This window comes from Mus musculus, chromosome 1, assembly GCF_000001635.26.
Source record: "Mus musculus strain C57BL/6J chromosome 1, GRCm38.p6 C57BL/6J".
Taxonomy (NCBI): domain Eukaryota; kingdom Metazoa; phylum Chordata; class Mammalia; order Rodentia; family Muridae; genus Mus; species Mus musculus.
The window spans coordinates 163,612,011-163,626,890 of NC_000067.6; the positions used below are offsets into that span (position 1 = coordinate 163,612,011).

At 39.1% G+C, this 14,880-nt stretch overlaps 1 long non-coding RNA gene and 1 pseudogene across 1 annotated transcript in view; one reads left to right on the forward strand and one right to left on the reverse strand.

Annotated features, from left to right (window-relative positions):
• Positions 1–5,897, reverse strand: part of Gm32333 — an 80,174-nt gene extending 74,277 nt beyond the window's left edge. The window contains exon 1 of the long non-coding RNA XR_373658.2: positions 5,684–5,897. This is a non-coding gene — a long non-coding RNA (predicted gene, 32333). The remainder of the gene's footprint in view (positions 1–5,683) is intronic.
• Rpsa-ps1 (ribosomal protein SA, pseudogene 1) lies at positions 11,710–12,737 on the forward strand (annotated as a pseudogene).

The window sequence follows — 14,880 nt, forward strand, 5'->3', positions numbered from 1 at the left end:
GTCTCTAATGATAAACAGTAAAGCATGGTTCATCCCTTAACACTGACAGAGCTCAATAACTATATAAAAAAGAAACATATGAAGGGCATTCTGATGATCTGCCCATACTTGCCCACAATACACAAGTATTATAAATAGAACATATAACTATGCATGTAAGATACACGAACTAATTTAGTGAGTATTCAGTGAGAACATGATTTGTTATCTCCCCTTATTAACTTACACTCTTATCACTGTGTAGGTCAAAGGAGGAGATCAATTGTGGAATCAGAGGCAAAGGTAACGCATACAAAGTAAAACATTTCAAGAGAAAGAGAGTTAGAGTTTAATAGGCTAATAGATAATTAGAAACTTGGGATTCAGTATTTGTTGAACAGACTTTTATAACTAGCGTCCCTGGGGAGTTCAGAAGTGTGAAGCTCAGCTATGTGAACCAACTGTAGCTTTATGAGGGAATGCTTTCTGTATAGATTATGTGAGGGGGGAAAATGGCAAAGCAAAAGCAACCATGTGGACAAATGCAATAGAAGGCAAGCCTGATCATGCTTGAAGGATGGGTGCAAGCAATACATCGTGGGAGCTTGGAGAAGGTAAACTAAAAGAGACTTCAGGGGAAATCATAGGAAAGATGAGATTTTAGGTCAGCCTGAAATAGAATTTAAAGAGACTGTGGGGATAAAGCGCACCCCAGATGGAATTAATATAAGAAAGGAATAGACATGAAAAATCTGTGTCTGTTAAATGAGCTTCCAACCCCACTTTTGTTTAAAGTCCAAGGTATCAATTGGAGAAAAGTGAGAAGTGAGACTATAGAGGTTAGTGTGCTTCGATTACAGGCAGCCTGTATTATTAAAGTGTATTATGTGGACTCCATTCAGCAGTCTTTGGGAGCTGCCTAAGATATGAGGATGGGAGATGAGTTTGCATGTCACTATAAATACTAGTAACCATCTTCAAAAAGAATATGACAGTCGGAATGTTGTGCTGCTTGTCTGAGTCAATTAAGGCTACTATAGTCAAACGTCGAGGTGGCTTATAAATAACAGAAATTTATTTCTAGCAAGAATGGAGGTTGAGGAGTCCAAGAGATTTGGTATGGTAAGAATTTTATTCCTGTTTAATAGGTGATAACTGTGTTCTCCCATAGCAGAGTGGCAAGCAATTTAGGGACTTGTTTTTATAAGGACATTAACACTCTTTGTAAAGGTCTTTCCTGACCACTTCCAAAGTCTTTATTTCCTAATACTATCACTTTGGAGATTAAGGTACTAATTTTGAGAGGATACAAACATCCAGACCACAGAAGTGATATAGAATAGGATAAATGTCCATTTAGTAAACTTGACATTGTGTTATATAAGAGCCATTGTGGAGGATTGTAGTGAGATCCAGTTATGGAGTGATACTTGTATCACTGTAGGATCACTGGAGGGGCAGGTGTGAGGAAAAGATACAAGATGGCCATTGGTTCAAGAGCCACTATGTGTGAACGAGTAGTCATACATAGACTCCCATGGCAGAATGAGGAATATATATGTGGAAGAAAATATCAGAAAATTGGGGGACTTCAGGTCTGGAATCTCTTCCTGTGAGGTTACTATGACAAAAGACTTTAGATAAATGTCACCTTTGTAGCATTTCCTCCATAACTCTTCCATATGTTCCTCCTAGGTCTCAAAGAGACTATGAGAAGCTCTGTTGGGCACATCAATAAAGAAGATAACAGTAATAGAATTAATATTCCCTTAATGGTATGGGCTCCCTTCTCTGGATATCCTTCACAAATCATTCTCCAGTAAGCATGTATTTAATGGACAACTACTATTTGTTGTCTATGAGCTTAGAATATTTTGTAAATTGATTTTAAAAAGAAAATTACTACCTTTTGTGATATAGAAAATGAAAAGAAACTATCCATGCAATGATTAATCAAGCTGTACAGCGTAGTTAAAGGTAATAAGTCCTCTAACACGGGTAAAATGGAACAGTCCTCTCAGGGTAGAGGGATTCTAGAAGCCCCTTTTGCAAGGACATTACCACTGTTCATAAAGGTCCTTCTTGACTGCTTTCAAAGGCTCCATCTCCCATCACTCTCACTTTAAGAATTAAGATATTAATTTTGAAGTATAACTATTAAACAAATTATGCAGTGTAGTTGATAGTAATAAATCCTCTAAGATAGGTAAAAATGAAATAGTCATGAGACTCACAAGAATGAAGTTGGACTTGTAGCAATTTCCAACTCTGAAAATGTAGTCAAGGCAAGCCTTATTGAGGTACAAAATTAAAAAAAAAACAAAGAGAAACACATTAGTGGACTATGAGGATATGTGAGGGCAGACTCCTCAGGTAGAGTGTCTAGCTCATTAAGATAGGGATGTTCTTGCTGTGTTCTAGAATAACAAAGATGAGACCTGTGTGACCAGGGCAGTAATTTAGAGAGAGAATACAAGAAGACAAGACTTCTAAAAATATAAAAATAGCAGATTACCAAGGCTCTTTCATTGCAAGGGTTAGCTTTTTGAGTGGCTGATATATGAAGCTACTGGAGAGTCTAGATCAAAAGTTGACGTGATCTTATTTGTATTTTAAAAGCATGGCTGTGGCTTCTGTGCTGAAAATAGAGTTTATAGAGCAAGTGTGGAATCAAGGAGACCACTTGGGTGGCAATTATAGTAATCCAAGTGAGAGGAAAGCATGTCTTGGCTCAAATTAGCAGTCATAAAGATAGTGAGATGTGCTTTGATTCTAAGGACATTCGGAGAATAGAGCCAACAGGATTTCATGTTGAATAAGATACAAAGTGAAAAGAGTCAAGAATGACTCAATACTGTTGGTCCAAGCAACCAGAAAGATGGGGAGGCAGGGAAGACAACAGAGGGGCAAGTTTAGATTGCGATTATGAATTCAATGCTTTATATATTATGGATCTATGAAGATGTTACATGAGCATTTGAAATTCAAGGCAGAAGGCTACACATCAATTCTGTAATGTAGTGCATAATGATATTTTTAAAATGTGAGACTAAATATTCCCATTAAGAAAATAAGTAGAGGAGAGTATCTGGGTTTTTATGAGATTAATTTTACTAGAAGAGGAGGGGTCACTACAGGACTGTGTCATGGCAATCAAGAAGGCAAGAACTAAGACATTATTCTACATGAAGTCGCTCAGGCTCTGAAAGACAAATACTCTATATTCTCACTCACATGTATATCCTAGTCTCTCACTGTTAAATAGACATATCCAGGTGGGAGTAAATAAAAGGAGAGGCCAAGAAACTAGAAAGAGGCTTCTGTAACTGGAAAAACAGGGAGGTTCTAAGGTGATAGGAGCTAGGGCAAGAGAGGCAGCAATAAGAAGCAAGGTAGAAAGGGTGAATACTGCTTTGTGAAAGACCCAGGAAAGAGATTAGGGAGGGAGATGCAGGGTATGATAATGTACTAAATGAAAGATGTGTAAAAATATATTAAATTAAGAAAAATTAATGAGTTTAAGAGTTAAAGAATGCTGAAATTCTCAAAAGAATAAATAAGTTAGAGTTAGTCAAATTATGAAATATATTCTTTTTAAAAATTTATTTGTTTGTTTTAGGTAAGTATAAACACATCACAAGAGGGCATCAGATCCCATTACAGATGATTGTGAGCCACCATGCGGTTGCTAGGAATTGAACTCAGGACCTCTGGAAGATCAGTCAGTGCTCTTAATCCTCTGAGCCACCTCTCCAGCACAAAATTGATTGTTTTGGGGATTCAGTTTGAGTATTGTTAGATCGTGTGAAATTAAATGTGTCTGGAGGTATAGATTTTGTAGAGTTTAGATTGTGCATAATGAACTCAGATAAATTGAAACAAATACCCAAATTTTCAAAATGCACTATTGAATAGGCTTTAAGGTTTTATAATACAATAAACATAGGCTTTGTAGATCACTTTTGCCAAATTAGTGTAGCTCTCACCCCTGATCAGAGAAACTTCTCTTTGCAGCAAAGGGAGCCCATTGAAGAAAACCACAACTGGACACATGTAGATATGACTGTACAGAAACATCTACATCACAGCTCCTACAACTATGGAAGATGAAGCTGAAATACTCCAAGAGAGATGTTATCAGGAAGTCTACTTTGAAATAGTCTTTCATATGAATGACTGCAGCAACAAAATCTAAACAACCCTATTAACAATAGGCATGCAGATGCTAAAGGTAAGGCTCATGAGATCACACCCCTAGATCAATAATTAGAAGCAACTGAGAGCTGCCAAGAAAAGAGTCAGCCTCTATTATCCCTAATCGTTTGTACAAAAAAAACCCTGAAACCACAACACACACACACACACACACACACACACACACACACACACACACAAAACAAAACAAAACAAAAACCAGACTCTCAGGATAAATTCATATATATTTGTTGTATGTGTGCAATATGTGTGTAGATGCAAACACACACACACATACACACACACACACACACACACACACACACACACACACACACACACGGTTAGTTGTCAATTTGAGAGTGGACATTACATAGAAGGAATTGGAGGGAGGGTTGTTTAAAGCTGTCCAGTGGCTGGTATGTCTATACTAAGAAATAAATGTATTTCATTTTTAAGATGTAAAAAATACTAACATACTTGTGTGCTTTGAGGAAATCGTTTAGATGCAAAAGCTATACTACCAACAAGGAGGAAAGAATTGATAGAACTGTTTATTGAAGCAATGAATGCTTTCTTGGATGTGTTCCAAGGAGAACCCTTCTTCACTGCCAGTGAGAATGTAAACTACTGCAAACGACTAAAAATAAATCCACCACATGAGCCAGCTACAATATCTTCTGAATATTTACCTAAATAGCGCCAAGTCAAAATACCACTTGCCACTAATGTTTATTACAGAACTATAATATCTAAGTTATAAATCCAACCCAGGTGTCCAGCAGCAAAGCAACAGATAAAAATTTCATGTGCATGCATACATGCATGTGCATACACACACACACAGACACAGAGAGAGAGACAGAGACAGAGACAGGATAAATCTTTTATAACTATATGTATAATTGTATATTTTAATGAAACTATGCTATTTTGTGGGGAAATAAATGCAATTGGAGATAGTAATTCATATTAAGAGATTTGGTATTGAGCACCCTGCTCTTGCTCTCTGTGAGATGCTCAGGGTAGAGGCTATGCTCTACTGTACTTTATCTGTCTTGAGGACCTACATCCATTAAATGAGAAGGCAAAAAGATGTGCTTGTTTGGAAGGAGCAAGTTGGTAGAATCTGGCCTCAGTCACAGCTCCTAAAATAAACGTTCCCCGCTTTCTTAATAGTTAGTTATTGCTACACAATAGTCAACGTGATCAGAGGGAGAGACACCACCAACCAAGATTTTCAGAAAGGAGAGGACTTGTCTTTAAGTGGAACAAAATGAATTGCAACGGAGCTTGAGAAGAGACTGAGAAAAGGCCTAAGCTTGAAAACCCAGTCAGATGAAGATGTTTTCATGGCTGTTGAAATTGAAAATAATTCAGCAAAATTCAGTGGAAGATATGGATTAAGTCTACAAGTGAGTCTTCTTTTCAGGACTATATTTTCCAAAAACCAGTTTTCTCACTTCTTGCCATGGCACCCATTTTTTGAAAGGTAAAATGCAGTACTTACCAAAGTACCAATAAAGGAAAAGCTGGCCCAAGTGAAAGTTCAAGAAAGTTCGTGGTTCTGTGCCTTCTGGATGCTTAAGTATGGGCCAGAACAAAGAGAAGATGAAGCAATCGGTGCCTGGAGTTGTGAGTAGAGAAAGACAGATCGTCTTACTCTGTAGTTTAATGAGATACCTGGAAGCCAAGAAATTTACAGAGACTTGTCCCCATTGCAACAGTGAAAGACTCTTAGCATAATGAGCCTAAGGGGGTGGGTTAATATGGAAGATATTTTTAAATTGGTTCCACATGTCCCAATGAGTCAATGCTAAAATAAGGACTGGAACCCAGGACTTGCGGCTCTTAGCCGGGACTCTCCCCTCATAACTGCATTTCCAGTGATTCTTGTCTTGATCACTCTCAACTTTTCTTGTGTGCTCGCTGGCTTTCTTTCCTTCTGTTCTCCTTCCCTTCCCTTTCTCTCTCACATACCACAGGTGACCCCTGTGTGCATCTCCATAAATCACTCTACAATGCTCCCTCTTTGTTGCTCTCTTCCCTAAGTATCCAGAAAGAGATTACAGCAACCAACTAGGGCTCGACATTAAGGGAGACAATTGAAGGTCATTCAGCTGAAAATAATTCCTATGTATCCATGGCTTCCTTTACCGGAGCATCTGGTTCCCGTTAATCAGCATGGTGTCCTCTGGTTCTCACTGTGGTGGCCTATGACAACCACATTTCTGCTAAAACAGAAGAGTGCTGTCTGGCATCTGTTCCTGAGATGTCTAAAACTCCTCCTTTAACCAAGCCATGCTCAGCATTGAGATGACAGAGTGAAGCTCCAGGTGTTAGGTAGCAGCCATCTGGGATGGCCACTGAGCAGCCTCTGCTGCTTGGAATATCAACTGAAATAAACAACAGAATTATAGATGAGGAAAGCTAATGTCTGTGACTTCAGCTTACTGACTCCTACTGGAGCCAAGTTGTTTGGATTATTCTATTTATTTATTCTATTTATTTTATTTTTTGCTTTTCTATCTATGGATGTAGAAACTACTTAATAACTGAACTGTTGATAAACCCCTGTCCTGAGGAAGTACTATTTTTTCATATGCAATTTTGTTTTGTTTTATTGGTGGTCCTAGAGATGGAATTCTAGACCCTGTGCATGCTAGGCAAGTACTCTACCACTGAGCTACACCCTCTAGTCTCAAAGATCTCTCCGTGGGTTCATTTTACTTCCATGTGTGTATGGTAGTTGAACTGTGTTATGGGTAGACTCACATCTTTACTTAAAGTATAATTTTTCTCAGCATGTTTATTAATAAATGCTCCTCTAGTTGTGCCTACTAGCCATTGTCTAAGAAACATATCAGTCAATTTAAATGAAGAGACTTATGGGAAAAAGATTCATAAGCTCATATCTTACCAAAAGCTAATGTATAAAACATTCTGTATGCATAAATGTTGGGAAGCAGAATTTTTAAATACAATAAATAGTGGTGAACTTATCTTAAAATGAATTTTGTTGCTACTATCAATTGCAGTAGTTGATACTTATCCAGTGTTTTCTATAAGTATAATTGTTAATTTGTTGTATGTATCACATATGTATGAATGCATAAGGAACCCGCAGCACACATGATGAGGTCAGAGGACAACTTGCAGGATGGAGTTCTCTCCTTCCATGTCAATTCTACAAGCTGAGGCATATCACTGGCCCATCAGGGGTTTCCTGAACACCATAATTAATGCTTTAAGTTCAATGTCTCACTTAGTCCTCACACTTATGAATAATATGCTTGTGCCCATTTTCAGGAAGGAAACTGAGTCTTCACAAATTATTCATTGGGTGTCAACGGGAAGCAGATGACTCACTCAAACTAGGCTACATGGGGTAACATTAAGTAAAAACTATTTAGCGGAGTGTGAAAGATCACACTGTGTGAAAGATCACACTGTGTGAAAGATCACAAGGATTGACACAGTATCTTGCTACTAGGAATGCTGGGACCATCCCCATCCCTAAATCTATTGGAAGGATGGGAATGGTCTCTAAAATCCAGAAAGAGAACCAAGAGAAGGGAGACTTCCTCCAAGCAAATTCCTTTTTTAAGAAAGATGTACCCTGTCTAAAGAAAATCTAAGCAAAAAGTAGGGAGACAGACACCCCACAATCACACTCTCCATGTTTCCTCCTGAGGCTATTAGCTAAAATCAACCAGAAGACCCAGACCACGGCCAGAGCACAAGATGAGACAGACAGCTGGAAGAGAGCAAGGCGAAGAGTATGGTTGCACTGTTTCCAGGATCATGATTTTATTACAGGTCAGTATGCAAAAGTCCCTAGGGAATGGGGTAGAAATTTAAATCCACGGTTGTCTGACTTCAGATCCCAGGCTCTTAGTCTCCATGCACTACTGCTAATGGCTTTGAAACAGCAGAGAGTGTCGGCAGCATGAGAGACAGAGAGACGGGAATGTGAATGCCGATAGCTTTTACCCCGTGTATCCTTAACTCCTGGAAACACTTCCCTGAGTATATTCTTCCACTTCTCAAAAAACATCTGCAGCAGATGTGGCCCCTTTCCCTCGAGGTATTTAATATTGTCAGCTTTATTGTTCTGACCCAGCTTTGAACAGAAGTGAGGCATCCACTTTATGTTTACAAGATGCCCCAGGTTTTACAGAATGTACAGCACTGTGAAGAGCCCCTGCTTCTAAGCCACTCTTCCTAACACAAGGTAGGGGAGAAAGTGGCTGTTGTATCTTCAATTACTTTACTTACTAGTTTTATGTCACCTAAGGGTTCAATTTCTACAGAAGGAGTAACTCAATCACAAAAATTGTTAGCAATGGACCAGGGGATTCTCCTCTACTGTAATTTTCTGACAACACATGAGGGTTGTCAGATGCGTCCAGTTGTGGACATGCTGACCAGTTCCTGTGGCGTCTTAAGACATGCATATAGTAGCTTACAAAGCATTCAGAAACGTCCATGACAAATCAAAGGCAATAAATCAGACTGTAAATAGAAGAAGGGGCCAAGCGAATAGGAGCCAAGCACAAAATGCAGAACTGTAGAGGTTCAAAAATCACTTGTTAAGAAGCAATTTGGAAAAAAAGTCTATAGTTACAACAGTGCTTTGATTTCACTGACATGTAATTCAGTGGAACATCAAAGTGAATTTCAAATTAAATTGTCAAAATAAAATTTCAACTAAGTCAGAAAAAAATGACTCAAATTTATTTCTTATAACTTGGGGAAAATGTAAGAGATGAATCTGGAAGATGCAACTAATAAGAAAGGAATTTAAGGAAAGAAACAATCGAAAAAATGAAATGAAATTCTGTCTAAATGAAGGACAAATTTAAAAGGGTTTGTCTTAACTAATGGGAAGCAACACAAATTAGAAAAAACCCATAGTTGAGGATGGTAAACAAATTTTAAATATAAAAAGTAAGAGAAGTATATAATAATAATAATATAAATACACAAAAGATAGAAAAATAATAACAAGTAAATAATAACTATAATAAAAAAGTTTTTCATGGGTAAAAGTAAACTGTTACAAATAAAATTATGTGCTACAGAATAGTGGCTTCAAGTTCAAGGTAAAAATAAATATCAAGATTTTAGAACAGTTCAGACAAATTAAAAGCTTGATATTAGAGAAAGAAAGATGTATCAAGAAATCCCTACAGTTTTGGCTTCAAAGTCTGAGCATGAAATAGAACTGGTGATTGAGGTGTAGGACCTGAAAGGAGATGAGTCAGACTGCATGAGACCGGGTGATCTGAGTCTGAGATACTGAAGGGACCTCTCAGCGAACATGGGCTCTGTGGTTTCAGTTGATGGCAAATGGGCTGGTATAAAAAAAGATTATGTTAAGAAACAGAAAAGGAATAAACAGTTTGTGGTTAAATGTTGTAATGTCAAAATGCCAACTGAAAGTTCTATGATAAATAAGGTCGGATAAGCAATACCATTTATAGAGTCTTTTTACATCTCCCTAGTTGGTGCTGTTTTGATCCATAGCTAGTGTTGCATTTAAGACTGCATTTCACCCAACAACAATAATTTCAGTCGTACTCGCCAAAGGAAAAAATCTACCAAGAAGAACTCTCAATTCTGAACATCTATGCTCCAAATGCAAGGGCACCCACGTCCATAAAAGAAACTCTAAAAGCTCAAAGCACACATTGTACCTCACACAATAATAATAAGAGACTTCAACACACCACTCTCATCAATGAACAGATCATAGAAACACAAACTAAACAGAGACACATTGAAACTAACAGAAGTTATGGACCAAACGGATTTGACAGATATTTGTAGAACATTTCATCCTAAAACAAAAGAATATACCTTCTTCTTCACACCTCATGGTACCTTCTTCAAAATTGACTAAGTAATCGGTCACAAAACAGGCCTCAATAGATACAAGAAGATTGAAATAATCCCATGCATCCCATCAGATAACCATGGACTAAGGCTGGTCTTCAATAGAAATAAAAAACAACAGAAAGCCCACATACACATGAGAGCTGAACAATGCCCTACTCAATGATAACTTGATCAAAAAAATAAAGAAATTAAAGCCGTTTTAGAATGTAATGAAAATGAAGGCACAACATATCCAAACTTATGGGACAAAATGAAAGCAGTACTAAAAGGAAAACTCAGCTGTGAGTGCCTCCAACAAGAAACTGGAGAAAGCACACACTACCAGCTTAACAGCACACCTGGAAGCTCTAGAACAAAAAGAAGCAAATACACCCAAGAGGAGTAGACAGCAGGAAATAGTCAAACTTGTGGCTGAAATCAACCAAGTAGACACAAAAAGAACTATACAAATAATCAACCAACCTGGGAGCTGGTTCTTTGAGAAAATCAACAAGATAGATAAACCCTTAGTGGGGTCTGCAACCCTATAGGTGGAACAACAATATGAACTAACCAGTATCCCCAGAGCTCGTGTCTCTAGCTGCATATGTAGCAGAAGATGGCCTAGTCGGCCATCATTGGGAAGAGAGGGTCCTTGGTCTTGCACACTTTATATGCCCCAGTACAGGGGAATGCCAGGGCCAAGAAGTGGGAGTGGGTGGGTAGGGGAGCAGGGTGGGAGGAGGGTATAGGGGATGTTTGGGATAGCATTTGAAATGTAAATGAAGAAAATATCTAATAAAAAATTTTTTTAAAAGATAAACTCTTAGCCGGACTAACTAGAGGGCATAGACACAGTATCCAAATTAACAAAATCAGAAATAAATAGGGAGACATAACAACAGAAACTGAGGAAATTTTAAAAAATCAGATTCTACAACAAAAGCCCATATTCAGCAAAACTGGAAAATCTGGATGAAAAGGACAATTTTCTAGGCAGACACTAAATACCAAAGTTAAAGCAGGATCAGATAAGCCATCTAAAGGGTCCCATAACCCCTAAAAAATAGAAGCAGTCATTAAAAGTCTCCAACCAAAAAAAAAAAAAAAAAAAAAAACCCAGAACCAGATGGGCTTAGTGCAGAATTCTATCAGAATTTGCAGACCTTCAAAGAAGACCTAATACCAATACTCTTTAAACTATTCCACAAAATAGAAACAGAAGGAACACTACCCAATTCATTCTATGAAGCCACAGTTATGCTGAGTATCTCCCTTGGAGATGGAATGGTTTCTGACTAATCAGGAACTTGTCACAATTTCCTTTCATAGAGGACTTCATAAGAGATTCTTTTCCACTTCTATCATGTTTAATATTCCAAATAGATTTTAAAAGCTGGTTGGGTGCATATTACTTTTAGCTTCAGAAGATATCGTGTATATTTAAGAGGCATTTAACTATTATAAATTATTCTGATGACTTAAAAATGTCAATACTGAGCTGTATATTTTAAAACAAGTTTTATTCATTTAATAACAAATTTTAAAAAATGCAGCTACACATAGAAAAACCTGGTTCTATGTTACCCAGTCTAATTAACTAAGGTTTCCAGATAAAATAAATCCAGGAGATAAGATTAACTTGGATGCTTTTTCCGCACTACCCAGGGACCAGTCCATAAGGCGTTGTTCTTGATTCCCATCGTAACTTAAATGGAAACTTAACACAATGTTCGGAGCTCTTGACGCCCTGCAGATGAAGGAGGAGGATGTCCTCAAATTCCTTGCTGCGGGAACCCACTTAGGTGGCACCAACCTTGACTTTCAAATGGAGCAGTGTATCTACAAAAGGAAAAGTAATGGTATCTTCATTATAAACCTGAAGAGGACCTGGGAGAAGCTGCTGCTCACAGCTCAAGCTATTGTTGCCATCGAGAATCCTGCTGACGTCAGCGTCATCTCCTCCAAGAACACAGGCCAGCGAGCTGTGCTGAAGTTTGCTGCTGCCACGGGAGCCACTCCAATCGCTGGCCTCTTCACACCTGGGACCTTCACTGACCAGATCCAAGCAGCCTTCAGGGAGCCACGGCTTCTAGTGGTGACCAATCCCAGGGCTGACCACCAGGCCCCTCACAGAGGCCTCTTATGTCAACCTGCCCACCATTGCTCTGTGTAACACAGATTCTCCCCTGCGCTATGTGGACATTGCCATCCCATGCAACAACAAGGGAGCTCACTCAGTGGGTCTGATGTGGTGGATGCTGGCCAGGGAAGTACTCCGCATGCGAGGTACTATCTCCCGTGAGCACCCCTGGGAGGTCATGCCTGATCTTTATCTCTACAGAGACCCAGAGGAGAATGAGAAGGAGGAGCAGGCGGCTGCTGAGAAGGCTGTGACCAAGGAGGAATTCCAGGGTGAATGGACCGCACCAGCTCCTGAGTTCACTGCTGCTCAGCCTGAGGTGGCCGACTGGTCTGGGGGTGTGCAGGTTCCCTCTGTGCCCATCCAGCAGTTCCCCACGGAAGACTGGAGTGCACAGCCAGTCACTGAGGATTGGTCAGCAGCTCCCACAGTGCAGGCCACTGAGTGGGTTGGAGCCACCACTGAGTGGTCCTGAGCTGCTGTGCAGACGCCTGAGCAAAGGGAAAAAAAGATGGAAGGAAAATAAAGGCGCTAAAAGCTGAAAAAAAAGATTAACTTGGATAAAAAAAATAATAATTTCAGAACATCATGTTCTTTGTGGTACCTCAACCTCGTGACATTAGTACAAGGTCTCTCCCTAATCCAGATCTCTCACAGAGCTAATCTTTGCAAAAATGAACAGGAGGAGCAGGAGGAGGGGGAGGGGGGAGGGGGAGGGGGAGGAGAAGGAGGGGGAGGAGAAGGAGGAGAGTTAAGATTGATACAAAATCTCATCTAGTTCTTTTCGTGCCTCCTATTTTCTCCTCTTTACTCCATATTTCTCTTAACACTTCATCACAAAAATTCCATAATCTAAACAAGCAAATCGGGAGTGCAGTTGCAGAGTAGGCACAGAAAACAGCCTAAAGAAGATAAGACAGAGTCTTGGTGTTAGGAAAGGGAAAAGTTGGAAATATCCATTCCTTGATATTTAGCCAGTGCTATGGGTTGCGTCTCCATAAGGACGAGGCAGTAGTATAACACTAAACTTCCTCCCAAGAAAAGCCAGTGTCTTGTCCATCAAAGGCCCCCAGCATTCTGGATCTGTCCGTGGGTCTCTATTACCATTAGTTGCGAGAGACCTGTCACAAGTGAATCAAATTCATAAGAGAGTAGTCTACCAACAATAATCACCTTTGTCCTCCTGTGCCTATCAAATTAGGTCTTATTCCCTCTGGAGTCTATATACTAAACAGAATTGGGAAATGAAAATAAATATGATCTTGTGCATAATTTGCATTTCTGCTGAAGGCGAGGCTACAGGTGATTCCCACTGTCCCTTGCCACCCTAGAGTGGAGCCTTTGTGCCTCTACTTTAGTGTCTAGACTTACCCATTACAGTTCCTTTGGCTACTATCTGGACAGGACACTTTCTATGACCTCAACGTTTTTTTCTATATTAAGTACAATACAACTGGGTTCCAATTACTAAAATTTAAATCTCATTCTAGATCCGCCTACATAAGATTGCATCCAGGTGACATTAGCTGGAGCTTGTGTGCTCCCAAATACTTCATGCACATGTAACAACCACTCTCTGGGCTTACTTCCTCTCACAGATGACAAACTGTTCCCTCTCATTCCAAGTTAAAGTGCTCACTCCTGTCCGCACTGTATTCACTGCATTCAGCAGAAGACTACAACTGTACCAATGCTTTTTTAGTCATATTGAGTCAACTTCTCTACCTTTTTGTTCTGCTTTCTCGCCTCCTCAAATGCAAATTCATTTTCCTTAGTTACCCAGAAGCCATAGAAATGTAATGTAATGTAATAAACTAAATAAATAAATTGTTGTTAGTGTTTAAATATCAAGGTTATCAGTCAAAGTATATGCCAGCTAAAACATTCGGAAAAGAGCGGTATGACATAGGTAGCAAACCCATTCTTCATTCAAGAATTTTCAGATATTTTCTATTGATGTTTCATCTTGCCAAACATCTTACAGTTTTATTTCAACATAGCACAAGAAGAACTTATACTTTAGCCAATTCACCTGGATGCTTTACTTGTTTCATGCTCTCTCTTAAATACATCTATTACTGTATGTCATATGCCATTACAGTGTTACCTTTTGATTTGGGGACTTTGGGAAGTGGATGAAGCTGTAGAATACATCACCTGATATGGAGTCTGCCTGATGATTCAATATGGTGGGGCAAGTTTCAGGCCTATTAACCTTGAGGAGACATTTCCACATGTCTTCTTTGGATCTCCAGATGAGGTTTTTTTTTTCCTCTTTAGAGGCAGAAACATAGAAATTATTATTAGTTTTAAGATCCACAGGAAAAAAATGAAAACCACTCATCTGGACAGATAAACAATGGGGTGGAAGTGGGAAGAAGACTGTTTTAATACTAAAAAGACAAAGGAAGACACTGTGGTATGGGTTGCACACTCCATTTCCTCACTCTTCCAAACCTCCCAGGTATAAGTAGCTAATTTTGTCTATGCTTCTGATATCATTTTCACTTAGTCTTGCATTGTGTAGGGATGTCTGGAAAAGTTATTCAGATGTTGGCTCTTCCTCCAGCAGTCCCACATGTGCAGAGAAACCCATGCACAGACAGGACTGGCACACCCATGGAGAAGTCACATGGGTACCTAAGAACACATGGACAGGCAGACAATAAAAACACCCATTTGTA